Below are 14322 nucleotides of genomic sequence, written 5' to 3' on the forward strand. Positions count from 1 at the left end.
TAAATAGACACAAATGAATATATATATATATATAAAAAAAAAAAAAAAATAGTGGCAACTTAACTTTTTATATGTATATAAATCTATTATATTTCTCTATACTTCTGTATAAAGTGACTTTATGCCAAGCAGTTTGACTAAACAAAATCTAAAACTATATATTACACACACTGCATATACATCTTTAAAAGAAAGAATATATCATAAAGCCATAACTGGATCTACTTTTCCAGTCAGCCTTGTTTCTTTATAGAATTTGTTTACTATCAAATTTCAGCTTTAACACACATTTGGCAATACAGCTGGTTATGCATAAAAGAAGCTAAGGTGACTAGTTGCAGTTTAAGTGTAGCTTTAATAGCAAATGGGCTGAAGTTGCTGTGTATACAATGTGCAGAGAACTGATCTGTGTGCAGTTGAATCCAAAGTTGCTGTAAAACACAATCACACCAGCCTTCCAGACCTGTCCGTGACTACAGCCTTCAAGTGTCTGTCAGTGTCCTACTAGAGGGCGCTCCTACCTGCAGCAGTTCAGCTTTCACAGCCAGATGTTGTTGTCTCTGGTTCTTCCACTCTTCAGACAGCACATTGATAGGACTATCCCGTGAGAAGACCTAGGTGGATTCTCTCCACACACAGTCAGCAATGGTCTCATAGAGGCATTGGTGCTACATTTGGGGTACGTACTTTCTGTGAGGCGTGACCAACTATTTGGCGATCTGTTTGAGGTATGCGATCTTGATTTTCAGAGCTGCATCCACACGGTTCACGCATCGTGTAGGGTGCCAATGCTGCCGTCCTCCAAATCCCACAATGATGTTAAGTGTCTGGCCAGCTGATAGGCACAGATGGGTGCGGCGTTTTGTAGGAGGAACAGGTCGATGCTCTGCCATCTGGGCCAATCTCATGACAATCAGACTTAAACCACCCTGCATCATCATCTCACGTCACGAGTGGAAACAGATGTACACTAAATAGCGTCCATCTCGTAGGAGCTTTGCTACTACTTACATTATACCAGCTTAGCATGGATGAGACATGAGTTTTCCATCTGTGAAGGTCTAGAGATAGCATTGAATGTTCCCACTACCTTTAGACACAATGCCCAATTTCCCATTTGGCGCATATTTGGAAATCCTCCAAGTTCTTAACAAAGTTGCTGAAGCAGCTGTAATCGCCTGCATACAGATCTCCAGCATCTGCAACACTCCAGAGTAAGAAAACTGTTTCCTGTGGAGGTGATGAAGACTGCTATCAATCTGGACTGTCAGGAATTAACTTAGTGATAATAATTGTAGTCCCATCATCACAGATGAACTTTTGGATACACTGCCTGACCACAAACTAACAGCCAGCATCTTATCTTATTCTTGTTGCTTCCCTACGAGAATGTGTTTGCTGTAGTAATGAGGACATGCTGGAGTGTTACAATATATTGCACACCTTGTGCCCGCCGTGCAAGCCTTCCAAGCCTAGCAGGAAGCATTTTGCTGCATAAAGGGACACTACAAACTGATCATTGTCAGTGCTTGATGACAGGAAGCTGTAGAGATCCTCTGACCATTGATCTTTGGAATATATTCTCTTTGCCCGTGGTTGTGTATACCAGATATACTGACTACTTTATCATCAGATGTCACCATTAGATCGGGCCCGATGTTGTCAAGGCGCGGTTTTCAATAAGGCCTTCATGCTTGAACACCATCTCAATGTGAAACCTGTGCTGTAGTTCACTTGTGGATGACCTCTGACCTACATCCATGGTGTAGACAAAAATCCTCGAAGCCAGAGAGCTGCAGACTTTGGGATAGGTTTCCCAGTTTTCATCACAATGTTTGACATGGCTGTTATTATGTCAGTAATCCACACACAGAAAGACGCCACTGCTGGCCACAGACAGCAGCAAGTTATGGTGTGTTGATTTGATCAGTTTAACAATGGCTCAGATATCTCTATCAAGCTGGCCATGCACTGTCCACTATCTCTCCTCCCACACGAATATATGGATGATGTGTTCTCCATGGAAGCTATTATACTTTGGCTGTTTTGGGGAGAGAAGCGGAAACTGCCACAGAATTTTCTCGCTAAGTGCTTGGCCTATGAACTCTGCCATCTTCCAAATCTTGGTGTCCAGCACCTCAATGCTTTCTCGCTTTGCAGATGAGGATGGATCGCTGATCCTCAAGCTCTATGCCCACAACTTCACTATCATCTCCTCTGCAGTCATAATCCTCCATCAGTTTTGGGATTTGTGATATCTTTGGTGTTCCACACAGAGACTGCCCTCATTGTCGATCATCACCATTTGATGAATGGTGTCTAGAATCAGGATGGACTTAACAAAAAACCACCAGAGGAATTAGAAGTCATTGTAGCAAAGCTTGTCCCCCACTTCCGAGATGAAATATGGTGGTTGTGTTGAGATACTGTCATGAAAGCATACATTCCATCTGGGAACACTGGACTACAGGTTACCTCATACAAGCAATGGAACTGATGGCAACGGCCAGCCATAGAGCAAATCAATCACATTGACATCTTTAGTGCCTTCCAGCCAAGCTAAGGCATGAGTGGCTGGACAAGGTGAATCCATTGATAAATGCTACACACATAGCAGTGATGCCACAGTGCTTGGACCCTTTCACCTCAACCTCTGACAACAAGCAGGACTTGTGGTTTGTCGTAAATGAGCAGTGTATTTTTGTAGTGGCCACTACCAGATACTTCTCATCTGTGGTTAGCCTGATGCCAAGAACAACTGACCTTGCCGTGTCTATCTGTCTTATCAGCTGTCTGCTCTCAACATCCACGTGCTGACTGATCCATCTTCAAGGGCCACAATGACTATGTTTGGAGCTAATGTAGGTAGAATTTCCACTATTTGCATGTAGCTAGAACACAGCGTGATAATCTCTCGGGACTGTAAGTGACATCCATGGAAGAGTGCAGTGGCACAATGGAGCAATATTTCGGACCATCCTTGTCATTCAAGAAGGAGGTGTCTGAGCTTCCGGAAGAGATGTGTGACAACTGGAAGGAGCCTTTGCACGAGATTCAGCAGACAGTGATGCAGGATTTTTGTCACTTTAAACAATACTGCGGAATTGTAGTTGCGAAACTTTGGCTCCTTTTCTTGCGTGTAGCTGTAAAAGCTAGGTCAATGTCCACGAGCAGGGCAGGCGCATCAAACTGCCCCTATCTTTATCATAGTGTAGAGCCAGCTGAAGTTCATGATGACACCATACATGAGATCATCTGTCCGGCTTGCGCTCCTTGTCAGGTGGTATGTGAGGCTCCGTCATCTTTCGATGGTTGACAAAGAAGATGTCTGGCTCTAGCAAGTTACACTGGAACACCCAGGGTTGTTCGGGTGTCTGTCTGTCATAAGAGTGCTTGTCAGCAGAAGCTTTGTAAAGTGGCGTGAAGGCTCTGCTGGTGATGAGGAGGTTTCATGGTGTGAGATATTCAGTGAGGCAAAGTGATTATTGTCGCAGTGGAATATCTTCTTTCTACCACCTGCCCATGCCCAAGGAAGTACTCAGCCAAAAGGCTATACATTTTGATGTACATCTTCTTCATTACTGAGGTATAGCTTTTGTGCTATAAGATGCAGGTGGCGCAGTTTGCCCAAACCATTAAAGCGTTACATTACCAGGACTTGACGCTCCACTAAATAACCTCAAGGATTCTTCTTTTTAGCCTGGCTGCGAAATCATAAGAAATGCGCAGCAGAGCTTTTAAGATTAGAGCTCACCATGATGTCCCCAAGGACACTGTTGTCCAAAGATAAAGATATCACTCTAGCTCCAGCTCTGTTAGGCCTGCCCGTGCCATTGTGATATAGCCCAGTGCTCGAAAAGACAAAGCGTGAGCCAAGCTTGTTTTCAATAGAGTAGAAAAGCTGCTCAATGCTTTTCGTGCGCCGTCGAACACAATGATTTGTCGTCCACATCTTGTGACCTCCAGTGAACTACCTCTCGGTAGATGGGTTGATGAACATGAAGTGTACATTTTACACATTGCCTCATTCCACATATATCTGTTGGCCAGATGTCACCTTCCTTTTGACACTCAGAAGCTGCTGTTTAGAGTGTCTGACTGCAAGCTTTGCGGTCTCTTTGCATCGTTCAACATAGGCATCCTCGTCATGTATCAGGCAGCGTAATTTCTGGAGTATCCGTGCTTGTTGGGCAGGAGTTGACACTACAATGTCGGACTGTGGTGGCAGGTGGACAGGCAGCCACCACAGCTTCCGAGCCTCGTCAACATCTGACAACTGCTCCAAGGCATCCAGAATAATGACAAGAGAGTCCGGTGAAATGATGACTCCCTATACAAATTTACCACGCAGCTCCCTCATCTCCTGGATCTTGTTTGGTAAGAAGTGGATCAGGCACGATGGTTGATGGCAATCTGCTCACAGATGCTCTGCGGCAGCGTGCGGAGGTCAGTAGAGAGTCTGAAGACCCGATGAATCTGACAATGACAACCGGGTCTGTTTCTGGTCCATTTCATACTGTAGCCATGAATAAGCCTAAACAAGTGAAAATGAAAAAGAAGCTCAGACATACAGTTTACAGAATGTTTTCCATATATTATTTCATTTGAATTTTTATATTTACAAATAGATGATTTACTGTAAATAACTACTGTATGAATTATTAGTTAATGTTTAACAGGATCTTGTGTCCTGTTTCTATAAAAACACTTACATGGTTAAAAATCCGTGAACTGCTGTGACCTGAGTAAGTATATATAAGTATGACTCATAGCAAACAAAACTTGGTGACTCCAGTCCATAAATTACTTAACAGATCCGCTGTACACAAACTTTGACAACCCTGAGTGCGAGGAAGGAAATCTAAGAGCAATGACTGTACAGCAAATAATCGAATGCACAGCAATAGAGTCAGCACTGTATTTCTTGTGCCAAAGATTTTCTCCCAAATCAGTTTGAAACATTCCCTCATCCTTAGCACAATTCTTTCTTGGATGTGGTTAAAGGGTGCCCCAGCTGTGATTCAGGGAAACATGAAATTGTATTTCTCCCTGTTTGGAGAGGCTGACAATTAATGATAAAATGCTTTTCCAAAGCCACCATTTGCAGGAGGATTGTGTGTCTGTGCATTTGTATGACTAGCCAAAGGGTGTGTGTGTCCAGATTGCTACTTGAATGCATCACTGTGCTCATATTTACTGCATGATTCTTGGTACCAGTACTGCACTGGACAAAGGCAGTATAAAAACTGTGCCAGCTGTACCAAACATGAGATCATGCTAATGACACAGACACACACTCTTGATTATAAAAACTGCATGCAATGTGTGGGCATGTACATTGCATACAAATATAAACATTTCAGAGTATCTGACTTTCTGTAGTGTGTATGTTACATAGAAGGACAGTGAGAGAGAGACAGAGCATGAGCAAGGACGAGGGAGTTAGTCAAGGTCCCCAGGCTCATCATCTGTGAACTAACATTAGAGGCTGAGGTCTTTGACGGGTTGCCATGGGTGACGGGAAATGTCAACACTACCCTTCCTCCTTTGTTCCTCTTTAAACTTATCAACACCCCGTCAATTCTGACCATCAACACATGACACAAGCACACTACTGATCTCTATAAGCCCTAAGTATTGGCCGAAGCTGACAGATAGGAGTAATTATATCAAATAATTTTTATCAGTTAAATGAAATCAGCATTTTTTAAGCTTGTGAATGCAATGATCTGTATTTGGACTACCGTGTCCCTCCAGATACACTGGAATGCACAAAAAATCTGTTCGACAGACAAATTCATGTAAAAGCAGCCCAAAATACCTTAATGTTAATTTGAATCTCATGCCATGACATCAGATATTAAGTCAAAGGAAGCAAAGAACAGCTTCAGGCTAAATACAGGCATCCCGCAGCATTAATCTAACATGTGCCGCATCCAGATGGCGGCTTAAAAAGCAGGTCAGTATGTTCACACATGCTTTCTCTCTCAACCACGCACACACAAATGTGCATACTTTACATGCTTTTCACCTGTTTGCCACTTCATAAGTAACAATGTCTTTCCAGTGCAGGGTCCTCCATACACCACTTGGGAGTTATTCGACCACCTTTGGAGGGGTACAGGTACTCCTGGACTATGTCCAAAGCTTCACTCTTGTACACATAAAAAAGATGAAAAGTCTTGCACAGCGAAAGATGCTGTATAATTTCATCATAAAGCGGATCGGTCTCTGTGTCAAAGTTCTGTTGGACCGTGGCTTGGATGATATCCACCATGTCTTCATAAAACTGTTTACACAGACCTTGACGTAGTGGCTCTCTACTTCCTGTGAGTAGCCAAGTTTCATGTCTGAGTGAGTGACTGAGGAGTAGACTTCGAAGATTGGATGCTGCCACCACCATCGGAATGAACTCATCTCGGACTTTCAGAAGACGCTCATAGGCTTCCCTGGTTTCTCCTGACCACGGTCGGCGCTCACCACGCCATGTCCATGGCGGCCATCTCGGGAGTTTAGCGAAGCGGTCAAAGTTGGATATCTTCCGGATGTAACATACACACTTCTTGAGGAAGGCTGGGTCTGCTTGCCCAATCACGAAATCCAGTTCATCCTCTACTTGGCTGAAAGACACGAGAAAGCAGAGAGCATGATAATTACTCAGTTCTGCATGACAGAGCGTTTCTTTCATTCATGGTTTTCATCACTGCCACTGTTTACTCCCCGAGAAACACTTCAGTGGCACTTTTCAGAAAAACATGCTTAATTTGATGTCATGAGGTGAGCGCTTCCCGCGTTTGCCAAAGGTCTTTAGCAAATGATTAGATCCGTCTCTCCGAGCTGCCTTGACGAAGAAAAAGTGATATGATCCTCTTAATCCAGCCTCGCCTGGTTTTATCAAAGACACTCCAAAGGCAGTATTCCAGTGATAGCCTGCCACCAACCTCGTCAGCTTAGTATCACATACTTGCAGCTTGTTGTTTATTAAATCAGAAGAGAGTGGGGATGCGAATCGGCAAGTAAATGGCTACAAATCCCCAGGAAAGCGTTACCTCGATTAAAATCTTGCATGTACTTTTCTCACTCTGATATTAGTAATCAAATAGAAATCGCATTGAAAAACTAATAGGGTACCTGCTTGAAGATTTATACATTATACACTAAATGCATGACCGTTGGGTTCATTAGGAATTTTTGTTTGCTTGTTTGGAAAAACACAATAAGTAAGATATTTATAATGTTGCAAAAAAGTTTATTTCAAAAAAGCAAAAATATATTCAAATGTACTTTTTTCAGCACATATTTAATCACACTTTTATTACACTGAATTGAATAAATGTAATGTATGCTATATTAAAATACACATCATACTCAATATTTTGCCATGAATGTTATGTCTAATGTTACAAAATAAACCGATCAAAGAAGAGCAGGCAATCTGATCTCTGACCAACATTACTGTCTTTTATTTTTACTTGCATTTGCTTTGTGAAATGTAATACCAATGTAATGCCTATTTTCTATGATGCATGGATGCTCTTTTAATAAATACCCTCAATGTGGAGCATCCGTCAGACATCAGAGTGCACAAGCTTGCAGAGATCAGGAAAAGACTGATGCTCTGAAGTCAGACAGAAGACCTCAGTTTTAATAGAAAGGAACCTCTGCGATTGAGAGCAAAGTATTCTTCTCAAAAAAAAATGCTTTACTTAGGGGATCCTCTTGAATGCAGTTCTTTCATATCCACTGCATGTCCTTTATTGGGATGAAGACTTAACTGTATCGGTGATTGAATTATAAGTCAATGCACTCAGAATGACATAAAAGAGCAAGCAGTAAAGCTGTTCTTTCTCCTGTACTGACCCAAAGTCTCTAATGTGGAAGTACAGTGATGAGACTTAACTGTATCACTGAATATTGGATTAACCTGGATGAATTAAGTTAGCCTGATTAGATCTCCTCTTATGCTGGCTAATCCGGGCAAATTTTAATTCAAGTCACAATGACTTTCAAGAGCGGGATAAAATAACATTTACATTCATTATGAGCTTTGAATACGATCTCACTTTAAAACCACAAAACTATAAACTACGGCTCTGATTGAGCCTTTTTAAATTTTGCATGTAATTTAACAGAAAAATGATGTTTTGCATTAAGTGGCATTGAAATGTTTAGAGTGAAACTTTGCCTTTAATCGGAAAACATGTTATATGAGCAAAATCACTCACGGAACTTTAAGATCATTACAAAAAATAAATGAAAGAATGATATCAAGTATAAAGTCATTTCAGGCATATGGATGGGGACCTTTAGCTCAGTTGAAAATAAGTTGACCATAATGATTAGTATATTTACTGCACACACACAGTCAATGTTGACACTTGAAGTTGGAATGTACTGCAAAATAACACTAAACATTTATTAGCTGTGGGCTCGGTCATTACTGTAAATATAACTAGAGTGTACCTGAGCACAGAAATTTCTTGGCTTGAGCGCTCTTCATGGTTCCCTTCTCCTGCAGCTGTAAAACAGAGGTTCTGAAGATCCTCTTGATTTCCTCTGAGACTGCCCTCCATGCCTTGTCGTTCTTCGATTTTGCTACGCTGCTTGACTCCATCTGTGGGGTAAAGCACATATGGAGTCATCCGGTTTTCAAGGTTCCACTATTTGTATGTTGGCCTATAAAAAGAAAACCGACATCCTACCTGCCCCATTTACATTAATTAACACTTCTTTCATTTCACCAAAAGCAGCATCAAATGCATTAGCACTTTTTGGTTTAATCTTAATTCTAGACGTTGGTGGCATAGCTAGTTTTAATCTTGTTCTAGCACAAGCGGGTAGCTGAGATTTTCTTTTAGCATTTGACTTCTGTCCTTTAAAATTACTGCCATACTGTAACTGCCATACTGTAACTTTTCCAAGTTATTCACCTATAGAGCTAATGAAAAGTCTCTCACATTTCAACATAATGCATATATATATATATATATATATATATATATATATATATATATATATATATATATATATATATTGATAAGAACTTGATATTTAAATCATATACTGATATGAAAACATATATTAATACTTTTCCAAATCATGCCTAAACATTTTCTAGTATTTCTATGACCACAGGAACTTGATGTAGAGGATGTCAAAAGGAATCTAATTCGCCAGGGTTCACCCAACAATACAAATGACTCTGTCTGCTTGAGGCAGGAAAAGTGAAAGCGGACACCACACTGCTGTTTTACTGAAGTAATATTTTAAGAAGTGTTTGTCATGAACCCAGTCACCTACCAGAGAGAAAGAGGACAGAGAGAGAGAGAGAGAGAGAGAGAGAGAGATCAGTGGGTGTTTTTGCTGAGTGCAGGTAGAAACTGTCCCTGCTGCTTTTCTCATTTAGTCCAACAGAGACCCTCAGCTTCACAGACAGCTTCTTCAATTTGCAGCCACTCTGCGTTACAACCTGATTTATACAACACTATATGATCTTTCTGTGTGTAGGTGACAGAAAGTGAAACAGAATTTGTGAGCGTAAGAAAGGAAGAGAGAGCCCCAGTAAGGTTTAATGAAAGACAAACTGAATTTATGAAGCTAATAAACTCAACAGGCACTGAGCGGTGTTCCTCTCAGGCCTGCCATTTCTGCACAGCGCTCCATATAAAACAGCAGCAGCACCGGTCAGCCGCTGACATTTACAGGTTGTTCCTGTGTGTGGGACAGGTCAGGTCTGCTGGAAGCTGAACTTAATCCCGGATGCCCTCTTGTGAGTCAAAAGCGGTGCTGCGTGTTAGACTTCTGAAATAAAGTGATAAAGTCTCCTGTCTGGGTTTGGGGGTTATTTTGCTCATTTAAATTCATGTTCCTGTTGCATTTGCTGTTTACACAGTTTCTGAGTTAATGGAACACCTTACACTTGGGACAATCAACAAGCAAACAGTACTAAAAGTGAGCCAATTTTTGCGTCTGTATGCCTGCCCACTGTAAATTGGAATTTAGCCTGCCCTATCTCAAAGGTCTTGACTGTATCCAACAATTAAATCTTAATTTGCTTTTCAGCTGAATTTTTTTAATTCCTTTAAAATTGTGATAATGAATAAATAGCAAAAATTGGACATTTTTACACTATACTGTTCAAAGGTTTTATTTTATTCAGAGAGTATGCATTAGATGGTAACACTCAGAATAGGGAACACTTATTTATTATTAATTACAAAATTTACTATTTAAATATTATTAACTGACTTCAATAAATTCCCAATTTGCTGCGTATCAGCAGTTAGTAAAGTTGTTAAACGTACGTATTGGGTAGGATTAGACTTAAACTTTTGACTCTTAAACTTTTGAATGGTAACTCGGCTAACTTGGACAAATGTACTTTGAAATGATCAACTCATCTAATAACAAAGAAAGATTTTCACTGAAAGGTATCCCAGCTCTTTCCTGCTCTACTTACAGAGTTCTGGTAGTTCTTCAGCATCTCAGCTTTGGGTTTTAGGTAGTAGGCAGGCGGGACTGAGTTCTCATCTCGACAATACCACTCCTCCAAGATCCGTGTGTCTAGTCCCGCCTCCACCGCCGCATCCAAAATCATCTCAAACTCGGCCGACTCCACCTCACCTGGGACCCGAATGCTGCCATACTTCTCTCCGATGAGCCCCTGGGAAGGAAGGAGAAACTTTGTTTACTTAATCTTATCACAGCACATCATAAAAGCAAAAATGAATAGAGAGGAAGAGAGAAACACAAAGGGCTGTTACACTGCACATAACCTTGCTTATTGTCTTCTCAAAATCTGAACTAAGGCCACTTTTAACCAACTTAGCAAATCAAGTTTGCGCTTGAATGTTAGCTGCTTTAAACCCTTGCTTATAAAAACCTCTAATCTTTTGTGGTCACGGTCACAAAGCGGTATTCAGGTTTGCATATTACGAGGTTGAAAACATCTAGTGGACATTGCAAAACTGACCTCTTAAATATCCGAATCAGAACAATAACCCAGAGTTTACAAGTGGAGAAACCTTGAAAAGTGGGTTTATTTTTGTAAAGGAGCATGAACGTTGTAAAACCGTGGTTAAAAATCACGATAGATTAAAACGTGCTAACTTAGAGTTCATGCAAAGAATAAAAAACATCCTACATGCCATTTACCATTGCAAGTTTGTCATGAATTCACAAAAATACATTGAAGGCTGTTAGCTTAACATACCATTGCCAACCTTTCTTTCTTTCTTTACCGAGCTATTTAGCTACTCCTGCGCGACTGTCCATGCCGCTGAGATTAGAAAGCCAATTTGCTACGTTTGCCAGTGTCATTGTGTCCACAAGCCCATAACCATCAGTGGCAGAGCATTCAAATTGTGCTGGATAAGCCTATAGACTAATGATCTGGCCCTTCTTCAAAAACATACATTAGAGACTTGCAGGAGATGAGACAGGGGTTGTGGGATCAAGAGGAGTAAGTGGATTCCAAAGAGAAATGCTTGGCCTTGGCTTATATCTCTACTGAAATTGTAGGTTTCCTACAGTAAACATGTGACAGCGGTGCTGTGAGATTATTTATATGACAGCTAATTCAGTTTTTAATGGCTACTTGGGTGAACTTTTAATGCTTTGCTTACCCTGACCTTTACATCACCATGCATCTACCTCTCTCGCTTACCCACTGTCATTTTAGCTCACACAGTCTCTCTTTTTTATCCCTTAAACTCTTTCCAACTCCTTCCTACACAGAGAAAGATACATTATTCCTGTGAGCTTTATAGCTCCAGTGTTTAGAGCACAGTACTGAGGAGTATTAGGACTATGAAACTCTGCCAACTAGATTAAGAATGAGTGTGATGAGCCAAAACCCAACTCTCTCTCTCTCTCTCCCTCGCCTTCTGCTTCTTCATACGTCCCTTATAAGCAAAGGTGATATGACTTAAAAAAAAAACAACCTTCCTAATATAATCAACATCATGTTTTAAACTAAAACCACATTGTATTTGATAAATAAACTCTCAATGAATGTGCAAAAACATTGCTGGATGTTTCATTTAATTAAAAAAATCAAAGGAATTCTTTGAATTTTTCTCATGAGCTACATGACTGTGTGATGCGAGAAAAAAAATACTAAAAATGATCAGCTCCACTGAAATTATTGGATTTAATTAAGGAAATGTCCGCCCAAAAACAACAATTCTTCTATAGTATTACACACAATTTTTTTTGTATTAATTAATTTAGGAAATAAAATAAATAATTAATGCAACTATATAACAACAATTTGCCAACATTCTTTAAAATATCTTTTGTGTTCAGCAGAAATAAGAAATTAAAGCATATTTGGATTAAATGAATCAAAAGAGCCCACATATTTTAAACCTACATATTCTCTTTTAACAAAACAAGATCAACATCATCAATATTACTCTCATATATATATATATATATATATATATATATATATATATATATATATATATATATATATATATTTATAATTTTTTTCCCCATTTAACAAAAATGTACTCGAAGACCACACAACCCCAAACAGTTTTCTAAAGCCATTATTGATTTCCTCTGATATATGGGTGCGCATATCTATGCGTGTGTGTGTGCAAAATATCACATAATCACACGCATTCCGAGCACCAGAATGAAACCCTGAAAAGGTATCATCCAGCTCAGACATACACGCTGTTCAGCCTCCAGCAATTCTAAACATGTCAGAAAATCATTTGGTTCCAATTTCAGTCTTCTCAATTTCATGAAATCTCATCACACTGGATGTGGAAGATGAGCTACACTCTACAATTCACCCGGTGTAACTCTGAATCTTTTTGACCTGTAATACAATTTTTTGGGGGGGAATCCATTATTGTGAGGATCCTCCTTTGATTTGGGGTTTTAACAGTTGTGAAAATAGCTACAAAACATATATTCTTTTTAGATTTGCAGACTATATGTTGAACTGATGCTGATGCTTTCTTCGAAAAAAACCAAAGGAAGTTCCAGCTGACGTCTTTGTCACAGTCTCAGACAGCGGATAACAAGAATAGAGAGACTGTGAAAACCTGGTCAACCTGGAGTGTTAGGGTGTCAGTGTGGAGATACGTGGAAACTGAGACACGCACACTGGCGAAAACATGTTAGATGTACATCTGTCTCATGTTTTATCACGCGGGGCTCAGAGACACCTCCGCTGCCATGAAATCTGCTGCTGCTGAAGATACGCACTATTATCTGCACCCCCGGGGCGTGAAGAACAACAAGGTGTGTGTAAGAGAGAAATAGAGAGTGAGTCTGTAAAATGACCCTATATAGTACCGTCTGTGTTGCTATACTGTTCCTCTGAGATGGTTTGCTCAGTCTGCTTGCAGATAAGCCAGTGTTTTTCCAAGACAAAACAAGAGTATGTACAACATATTCTGCATGTGTAACCCCTAAACATCCAGTACCGGTGAAACTGAGCGGACCGTGAGCTGTGAGACACTGTCCCTTGATATCGTGCCACACTTCGACGACACATGAACAGGTACTGGAATAAACAGAGACTTTGAAGTCGTATTACGAGTGTGTATCATAGCGACCTTAATTTTCTCATCCACTCCTCTGTTGTTCAGCGGCTCTGTTACTGTTCTCTTGTTTCTTCCCTTCTAGATATTTTTGCCCATCTCTCTCTGTCTCTGCCCCAAGCTGTGTGACAGTGAGTTTCAGCTGCTGTCTCCTCTTGCAAGAGCTTTGATGTCTGTCTTACTGTTACTGTTCTAGGAAACCATAACCTGAGAGCATTGTGGGAAGTGGAGAGTGTGAGCGTTGTTCAGAATTAATTCATCTTTGAGGAATGTCAAGTTCATTGTTTAGGAATGCTATTCTATTTTAGACTCGGGGCTCTGATGCAATTTTACAATGAAACGGAGCAGCCATGTAAATTAAACGATCCTACATTTTTTTTTTTTTATGACGTTTGGTAAGATCTCTTAGTTGGACTGCATTTATTTGATCATAAATCTGTATTTGAAATGGTTAAACGTTACTACAATTTTTCTGTTTTAATATACTTCAAAATGTAATTTATTTCTGTTATGGGAAGCTAAGTTTTCTCATTACTCCAGTCTACTGTCACATTATTTTAATAGAACAGCATTTATTTGAAATCTTTTGAAATCATTTGTAGCATGATAAATATCTTAAAAACCTTTCTGAATAACTTACTGACCACAAATTTTTCGAACAGTGTTTATATTTGTAGTGTTGGGAAGGTTACTTTGGAAATGCAATAGGTTACAGAATGCAAGCTGATATTTAGAGTGTAACCATTTCAATACTTTATTA

At 40.1% G+C, this 14322-nt stretch overlaps 1 pseudogene; it reads right to left on the minus strand.

Moving 5' to 3' along the window:
* Positions 1-482: 482 nt before the first annotated feature.
* The window catches only part of LOC122347968, a 41974-nt pseudogene continuing 28134 nt past the window's right edge, over positions 483-14322 (minus strand).

Source organism: Puntigrus tetrazona, chromosome 7, assembly GCF_018831695.1.
Source record: "Puntigrus tetrazona isolate hp1 chromosome 7, ASM1883169v1, whole genome shotgun sequence".
Classification (NCBI taxonomy): domain Eukaryota; kingdom Metazoa; phylum Chordata; class Actinopteri; order Cypriniformes; family Cyprinidae; genus Puntigrus; species Puntigrus tetrazona.